General features: G+C 37.7%; 1 long non-coding RNA gene across 2 annotated transcripts; it reads left to right on the top strand.

Annotated features, from left to right (window-relative positions):
• Positions 1 to 449: 449 nt before the first annotated feature.
• On the top strand, positions 450 to 2,083 carry LOC123977658. 2 transcript variants are annotated; one of them, XR_006826734.1, is made up of 3 exons: positions 450 to 540; positions 697 to 761; positions 1,357 to 2,083. It is a non-coding gene; the product is annotated as an uncharacterized LOC123977658 (long non-coding RNA). The 2 variants fall into 2 exon arrangements; XR_006826732.1 differs by having other exon boundaries at positions 1,848 to 2,083.
• The last annotated feature ends 6,593 nt before the right edge of the window (positions 2,084 to 8,676 follow it).

The following is an 8,676-nucleotide window of genomic DNA, read 5'->3' on the forward strand; positions in this document are numbered from 1 at the left end:
TATAATGCACCTGAATATCTTCGAATACACCTAGAATACAACTGTAACTGTAAATTTGATGAAAAGAAACTGATATACAACAGTTATTACACAATCTTTCAAAAATATACCAGGCGAATGTCCATGTTTTGGCCATATTTACAGTTTATATGTTCACTTTTATTGGTAGTTATCTTCAAAACATTATTTAACTCCATACAACCACGTTCCAAATAACATAAAGCTTCCAAAACATTGAAATATTGATAAAAAACAGTCAATAAATGACCAAAAGCACTGCCATGCTTTACAGGCCCACAGCCTGAGAACAGCATGTCTGTGTAGCTCCTACGGGTCGCCAGCAGAGGCCGATAAAGATCGCCTCCGCCAAATTACAATCTTCTTCTGCACTTATATCTGGTGACACAAACAAAACTTAAGATCGCATCCGACCTCACCAAGATGGCGACCGCCAGACGACCTCCGTTGATACAAAGCGCTGCTGTTTTTGGACGGAAAAACAGCTAGAACAGCGAAAATCGATTACATCCCCCATACTGGGTCTGTCTTAAAATTATATTATCTTTTTTTTTTTTAAACTTCACCAAATCCTGATAAATATTGCACAATATGTGTTTTATTAAGTTCATAACATGTTTTGTACGTTTTTAGAGTATATTCAAACTGAAGTATTAATACCTGTACTGTCACTTTAAGAGCTCTCTCTTTTACAACGTCAACTCTGCGCCTTTCTCAGTCCGCGCTTTGCTCACTGGGAGGAGGTAAGGATTTTTCTGCTGGTTATCATTAGGAGTTTATTTCATTTTGTAGATAATACAACATAACAATATGCAGTTATAAAGTGAATGCTAGTCTTAAGAGTGTAAACATGCCGCCTTATCGTTCAAATACAAACCTTGTAAATACACTTTTGCAAGTTATATAGGACACACATGTTTTTCAGTGCTACAGGGTTTCCTGTGTGTATATTTGCTAATAGGAGACTGATGAACAAAGTGTGTGGAAGAGACTGCATGTTACAGGGCATTTCTTGTTTTCTACTGATTTGTACATGTATGTGTATTCAGTCAGTTCATTATTTACACAAATATTTTACTGGTTGTGTTTAGCATTCTTAAATCATATGTCACCAAATGTATTAGAAATGTATGTATTTTATTTCATTTATTTTTACATCATTTAAAAACATTCTTGTTGCTAACCAGAGGAGCTATGTTAGCTATGTGCTGCAGTATATGTAAGTGTAAATTAGCGCAGTCCGAACTTTGCTCACTGAAAGGAGGAGAGTGATAAACAACGTGTGTGGAAGAGACTTCATGTTACAGAGCATTTCTTGTTTTCTACTGATTTGTACAGATACCACTGCTATACAGCCTGCATTAAAGGAGCAACCAGTAGCTGTTTGTAGTACGGGTCCTTCCTTCAATCAACACAGTCACCATCACAGAACACAACACAGATCACACAGACGTTAACGGATGTGCATCCAGCCAGATATACGGCAGACCAGGCACACCCCTTACATTTGGTTTACAACCAGAGTAAACAAATAGGGCATTTTCATCAGGCTCAGTTGATAATTTTGTGTTCAGCATTAATTTGCTAAAATCAGCGCCCTAACACACTAAAATAAAGAGGTGAACAACAGTAAACATTATACCTGGTAAATATCAGCATGATAGCAAGATGATGTTAACATTTAGCTCAAAGCACCACGGTGCCTAATTACAGCCTCACAGAGCTGTTAGCATGGCTGTAGATTCATAGTCCTGTGTAGCAAAGCTGCAGCATCCTGACAGCACAGTGGTTGAGACACATAATCACGACTAATTTTCTTTATTCTGCAGACATCCTACCTCAGTCAAACAGGATATCCAGGAATGCTGTGGTTTCTAATGGCAGTAAGCAGTTGCACCATATATCCAGATACTAGCCAATGGCAGCAGAAAAACACTGTCATGGATATACTGTATTTCATCATATTGTGAGCTGCACAAATGGCAAGTTTCACTGACTGGATTGCATGTCAACATCAGAATGCATAAGGTCATGTTTAAAAATAAAAGATAATGGGGCAACGCAATACCTTGGGTGTTGGTTTTAATTTTGTTAATCAAGAAATTAAATATATTGGCAATAAAATGTGTTTGCAGTAGTTATGATGCAATTAGCACTGTAATTAGAGAGGGGCGGTTGAGTTGTGTTTGTTTATTCACCAGGGAATTCCTTCACCGCTCTAAACTAACTTCACATAATGTAACTGCCTTTCACATACAAAAAAGCAGCTTAAGTGATCTATAATCCATCTTTAGAGCTCTCAAAACACACATGCCCACCACACACAGCATGCAGCAGCCACAAGTGTGTATTCCTCAAAGTTGAGAAATACACTAGAGATCAAAAAAATGTCCACTTAAAGTCATCATAGCACAATCAAGGCCTCAAAAACATTTCCATCAGATAAATTAACCAGTTTGGGCAGATAAACCGCTGCCGTTCTGGATAATTTATAAAAGCCAAATAAAGCAACATTAGAGGATTAAACATGGAGCCATAGAGAGAGAAAACAGTAGAAAGAACTTTAACTGTTATAACTTGAATGAGCCATGCGTGCGGTTTGCCATTAACTACAGTGGCATAATACAGCACCACTTGGCCTAATATAATGCCATTAGTGGCTCAATCGCTCACCATTACACACCCCCTGCCATGAAAAGGTCCATTTTAGTATAACATGATGCACAAAGCAGTGAGGCAAATACTGACTTTATACCTAAAAGACGGCTCGGTGACAGCGAGGTCAATGAGCCGTTTAGTTATTGACCAAGGTCGTTCATAATTCCAGAATAAGAAAGAAGGTGAATGGGCCAGAGAAGTTGTTTCTTTTAAACATCACTCCTGCTGCCCAACAGCCATGCCAGCATAACTGACAGGAACAGGCACCACTGCACAGTCTGCCACTGTCAGCTGTGATTATTGATTCCCTCAGGGTATCTGCCTGTCTCACCACGGACCATGAACAGCCATTTTTTCCCCTTCACCAGGCTCGAAGCCACTGTGTATCTCAATGTCCTGTTTTAACTGCAAAATTCGTGCTGGTTTTGCCTCTTTGTCAGAACGTACATTTTTGTTAGTCAACCCACGTAATGAACGATTTAAATCTGATTTATATTCCCTCTAATCAGAAGTTGCACAGCTTGAGCATGGTGCTTTAAAACTCAATATAGCTCTGTATTTGTGGAGCAATGTTGCCATATCGGCAATAAAGCTGTTGTGAAAAATGTTCACCTCCTTCAAACCTAATAGGGCCCAAGTTGTTTATCATTATTAATATGAAAAAAAGGTTATTTATTGTTATTTTTAACTTGGTTTGGCAGTGTCATTTTAACTGAAGCCTTCCTTTTAATTTTCATCAATCAATTAACTGTAGGGCATCAATAGCTTTATGATGTTTTAAATCTTACTTAAAAGACTGGAGCTTTTGTGTAGAGATTGGTGACACCAGATCAGCCATTCCTAGTTTGTATGTTTCAGTTCTTCAAGGTTTTGCGCTTGGTCCGATTTTATTTTCTATTGATATACTTTTTTGCCCACTCTTACAGTACACCTCCATGAATTGTTAAGTGGATTTATCAATATTTTCTTTAGTTTAATACAATTGTTTTCATCATCCATTAATCTGCTATTATATCTTTCATTCATTGTCCTGTCTATAAAATGTTAGATCAGTTGCTTTTTATGTTCAACCAACACCCTAAACCCAACAATATAAAGTTTACTGTCATCATACAACAAAGAAAAGCATAAAGTCCTCATGTTTGAAACTAAATACAAACGATATCTTAATTTTTGTCGGATGGAGTGAGAACTTATCTTGACTGCAGTCTTAGACAGACAGATATTCTACATTTTTCGTACTGTCAACAAATCTCATGAAAAGACCAAAACTGGAAAGGAATTGATCTTTAATCAGTGAGCCAGACAGGTGCACCAACATGTTGCACATTTTCCTTCATTACCATTAACAAGAACACTGTAGTGTTTGTTTTTTTAGAGCATTCCAAACTCGTCCTGCTGCCATGAATACCAAATGTGCATTTATCCACAGCTGAAAATAGTACTTTAACAAATACACTATTCTGTTTGACTAACATTTGGCAAAAACCACAGTGTCCAGGTGGAGTATAATACCCGAGCCTTTTTTAAAATGAAACCGAAAAGTAAAAACCAATGAGTGCAACAAGGAAGGGTAGGGGACATATAAAATACTACAAAATGGACTAACACTTTGGTGGTTTTGGTCCTTTCCTCAGATTTTTTGATATTTGACAAAATACAGAGTTACGCCAATCTTATCCTTTAAATCAGTGGTCCAGGTATATTTCCATCAGCTCAGGAGCTTGTAAGATTAGGACATTTATCTTTGTTGTGCATGTATATACCTCCTGTCCTGAATATCCTGTCTAATGTCCTACTGGCATTAGTAAAACATGTTGTATCTTGTGTCTGCTGTTCAAAATTCTGCTGCTCAGATTTGAACTGGAACAAAGAGATATCACCACATTTCACAAATCCATCCTTTACTACAGTGGTCACTGATTGCCTTTTGAATTGATTTTACACATTTTACTGTTAATTTTAAATTTTTAATGGGCCTTGTGCCTGCCTACTTTGCAGAACATGTTTTCAAAAATGCTATATAATATTATAACTAGAGGTTGTCAAAATCAAAGAGGAATCACCAGCATATCCTCTCACTCATTCGGTGAATTTCCATCCTTGGAATACCCTGCTGTTTTATTGAGATGCAAACCCAGTGTGCAAGCAGTTACAGTACATAGCCCCCCCCCAAAAAAACCCAAACCAAAACAAATAAAAAACAGAGTGCTATATTGTTAGATGAGTTCTCTGTGCAGCTATCCATCATTCACTCAAATTATGACAGAATGATTATTACAGGGGACTTCAAGCTCCATTTTAACAATTCTGCTGACTCAAAAGCAATGGATTTTAAACATGATGTATGCTCTGTGGTTTTTACACTCATGAAAAAGAAGTAACAAACGCTCATGGAAATGCTCTGGTATTTGTTTTATCAATGGAGCTAACCTTCACTATTGACATTGTTGTTTCAATAGTGGGGTGCTCCCCCAAGAAAATTTTATGTTTTTCAATGAAAAATAAGTAATTTCACATCATATTGGGCCATTATTGTCACCATATCTCTGAACAAATAGTTGGAAAAGCTAGAGCAGATAATAAATAAACAACACCCAAAGATCAGTCTACTGGAGGAACTACAACCTTTAAATCTGGAGAAAGTAATTTGGTTGGTTCGGTTGTTGTTGTTTGTTTGTTCCACAGTGATGTTACAGTGATGGCACAGCATGTTTTGGCAGGAAAACCCTGTTAATATGACCTCAGAATCATTAAAGATACAACTGTTCATGTTTGCCTTTTGTGCCTTCATTTTACAGCTTCTGACATTTATCTGTAGACATTAATATAAAAAATAGGCAACATGAGAAACCCCCTCCCTTCTGAGGTGCATTTTATTTGTACATTAAAATCCAAAAAGAAACGTCTCCTCATTGGCTTAAAAGGACTAGTTTGCATCACTAATTAGCTTTACTAACCTCAGCTCCTCTAGTCACCTCCGTCCTTTCTTTTTCAAAACCACTTTTTCAGACTGAAAACTGAAAAATAATTGAATCAGTCTGTACAGGACAGAGCTGCAGGCTACATCAGTTTAGTCTAAGTTTATAGCTGATGTTCTGAACATTGGAAAGACAGTAATAAAATACAGCTTCCAGTTACTTTCTATAAATTGAGCTAATTTTTTACTATATATATATAATGGTTTATTATGGTTTGTGATGGTTTCCATGACAGACTTATAATAGTGTCAATTTGGAGGCTCAGTTGGTTTCCTAATGATAGTCCATTAAAGTTTCCACCAAAGCCATTGAAAAAATACACAATTAAGATTGATTTTTTTCTCAGTGGGGGTTGTGACAATACAAGACATATGGCATTTAAATACTATTCTCCAATGTTAAATACAGCAAAGATGTGGTCTACTAGACACAGATTCCTCTAAATGGAGGAGTGTGAAATTATGACGGGAATAAAAATGGCTGCCGCGCGAAACCCCCTCCATCTCTTGCCACCATCTATCAGCTTTGAGATGAAGACATTCAGGAGATGCATCGTTGTCTGCCAGCTGTTATCAACAACCATCCCTGTCCTCTACGCTCTGTTTTTTTGAAAATCTATTTCTCTCTGTTTTTTTCATCTCTCAGGGAAGGCTCTACACTGTTTGTTTTCTTCATGCATTGAGTGAATCTGTGTACTACTCATTTTGTACACAACACTGTTCCAGATGAAAGAAGATATGACCCCGATAACCGCTGATCTGCGGCAATGGTTAAGGTTTGGTTAGGTTTAAGCTCAAAAGTTAAAGTTAGGAAAACATCATAGTTTGGGTTAAAAAAAATTTTATCTGGGAAAATTTTTTTCTCTTGAAAGAATAAAATATGAGTGTTATTGAAGATTTAAAAAGGTCTCTAAAATGTGTGTGATTTGGAAAACCGCCTTCTGCGAGACATCTTGCATTCAACTGGAATAGCTGGTACTAATTTAAGGTCAGGATATAAACGAAGAGGAGGGCACCAGAAGTGAAAACCCACTCCAGTGATACTATACAATGCTATGCTACTATAAAAGTCTGACAAACACTGAATAATTATAGGTCAACATAGATTCTCTGCTCATATGCGTTAAGGAGTCATGACACATGTGACTGAACCCGAGCATAAAAGAGACTTGCACTTCAAAAAAAGATAAAACAACTATGGGTTCACCTACAGGGAGAAAATATAGAACTGATGAAGGTGCCAATTTTGCTTTTTTCCCCCTCTTTTTTAGAGTGTAGCTAATAGGTTGAAATGTGCCTCGGAGGATGTGGAAAAGAGCCTGTACTGTGTTTGGCGCAGCACATGGAAGGTTTTGAAAGGAGCAAACTAAATTTAGACAGGTTGAATTTGACACAGACACACACGATTGCGCATGCGCTCACAGACAGAGTCATTAGGGCTTTCAACAAACATCATCTGGGTGGAATGATGAGTCTTTAGTGAGACGCATTTGTTTCCTTCAAATTACTGGAGAGAGGAAAGTGGGGGTGGAGGGCTGGTGGGGGCGGGAGGGGGGCTGCTATTGATATGCCCCATGCAGTGCCAACACCTGACTAATTTCATGCAGCCATTCAAATGACTGCTTCCTTTGGCTCATCTGTGCTTCCTGCTGACTTCCCACTGAGCGAGCTCACAGAGGAACAGGTCAATGCAAATGAGCTACAGACCTTTAAAGGGACAGTTGGCTCTAAATAAAGTGTATTTAGGGGACAACTTTGCCCTATATGATAGCCATACTCAACTTAAAACTACATTAAAAAAAGTTTTATTCGTAAAATGACATGCCATAGTAGCATTATTAAAAATGTATGGGTATTTCGGACATTTTTTTTTGTTCTAAACTGGATATCTTGGTCCACACACATGTTGAGATTTATACAGAGAAAACTTGATTGACTTGATATTACACCATTTTATTGTGTCTGAAAAAGAAACCTGTTGATTGGTAAACACAGGCAACACGGGCATGGCCACATGAGGACTCTCAGATGTAACCAAAGCTACTTGAAAATGTTACTCAATATACGGACAGTTTCTAAATGCGAAGAATCACAATTTTGGGATAAGGCAGGAAAATGATCTAAGGCATACCCTTGCATGTCCCCTCAAATTGAGCCCTGAAGTACCCAGACCTGTGACACATTTAAAAATCTTTCAAGGGGGTACTTTAGAGTAGTACTACTACTTTCCTGTTCTAATTTACCATTCAAGTGCACCTACTGGAGCAAAAATAGAGCTCCAAGATTAAAAATCACCCGCTTGTGACGAGGGCTAGTCATTATTGCAAAACAGTATAATGTATTATGCTTGTGGTATGGAGCACTAATACACATGTGCTCGCACATAAAGCCGACCCACCAACTTCATAAAATACATGAGCAGTAGAATACCAGTGAGATGTGTTAATTGTTCTGATTGAACAAATCCTTCAGCAGCGTTCAAGCACACATTCTAGTTTATTATTGGTGTGTGAGCATTGAATTAAAAATGAATCTATCAGAGAAAGAGTTTGGCCATTTGGGTGCGTTATACAGATGATATCAGATGCGTGACAATAAAAACAGAGTGAAAGAGAGGCTGATCAATTTGTTCAAAACAATCTATTTGGTATGCAGTGTGCGACACCCACATGGAAACAGGAAACAAAACTGCTATTGTTATTTTTATGTATTTGTTGCACCACAGTCTGACCAATGTGCCCTTAGGGTAAATAAAACTTGATAAAAGAACATAGAATAGAGCTGTAATTGAGCTGTGTGGGATTTCAACTGCCAAGTAGTTAAATGTCCCCATGAAATGAATTGGGATAGCATAGCTAACACTACTTCTCCCTGGCATTTATATAAAAAGAGTTATTTGGGGCTGTATTTCGGCTCACAACAAGTCAGTCACACATAAAAACAGTACTAAGAGTTTAAATTGTTGTGAGGCTGTAGCTTTGAGCTAAATGCTAACGTCAGAATGCTAACATGCTCACAAT

This window comes from Micropterus dolomieu, linkage group LG01 (assembly GCF_021292245.1).
Source record: "Micropterus dolomieu isolate WLL.071019.BEF.003 ecotype Adirondacks linkage group LG01, ASM2129224v1, whole genome shotgun sequence".
Classification (NCBI taxonomy): Eukaryota; Metazoa; Chordata; class Actinopteri; order Centrarchiformes; family Centrarchidae; genus Micropterus; species Micropterus dolomieu.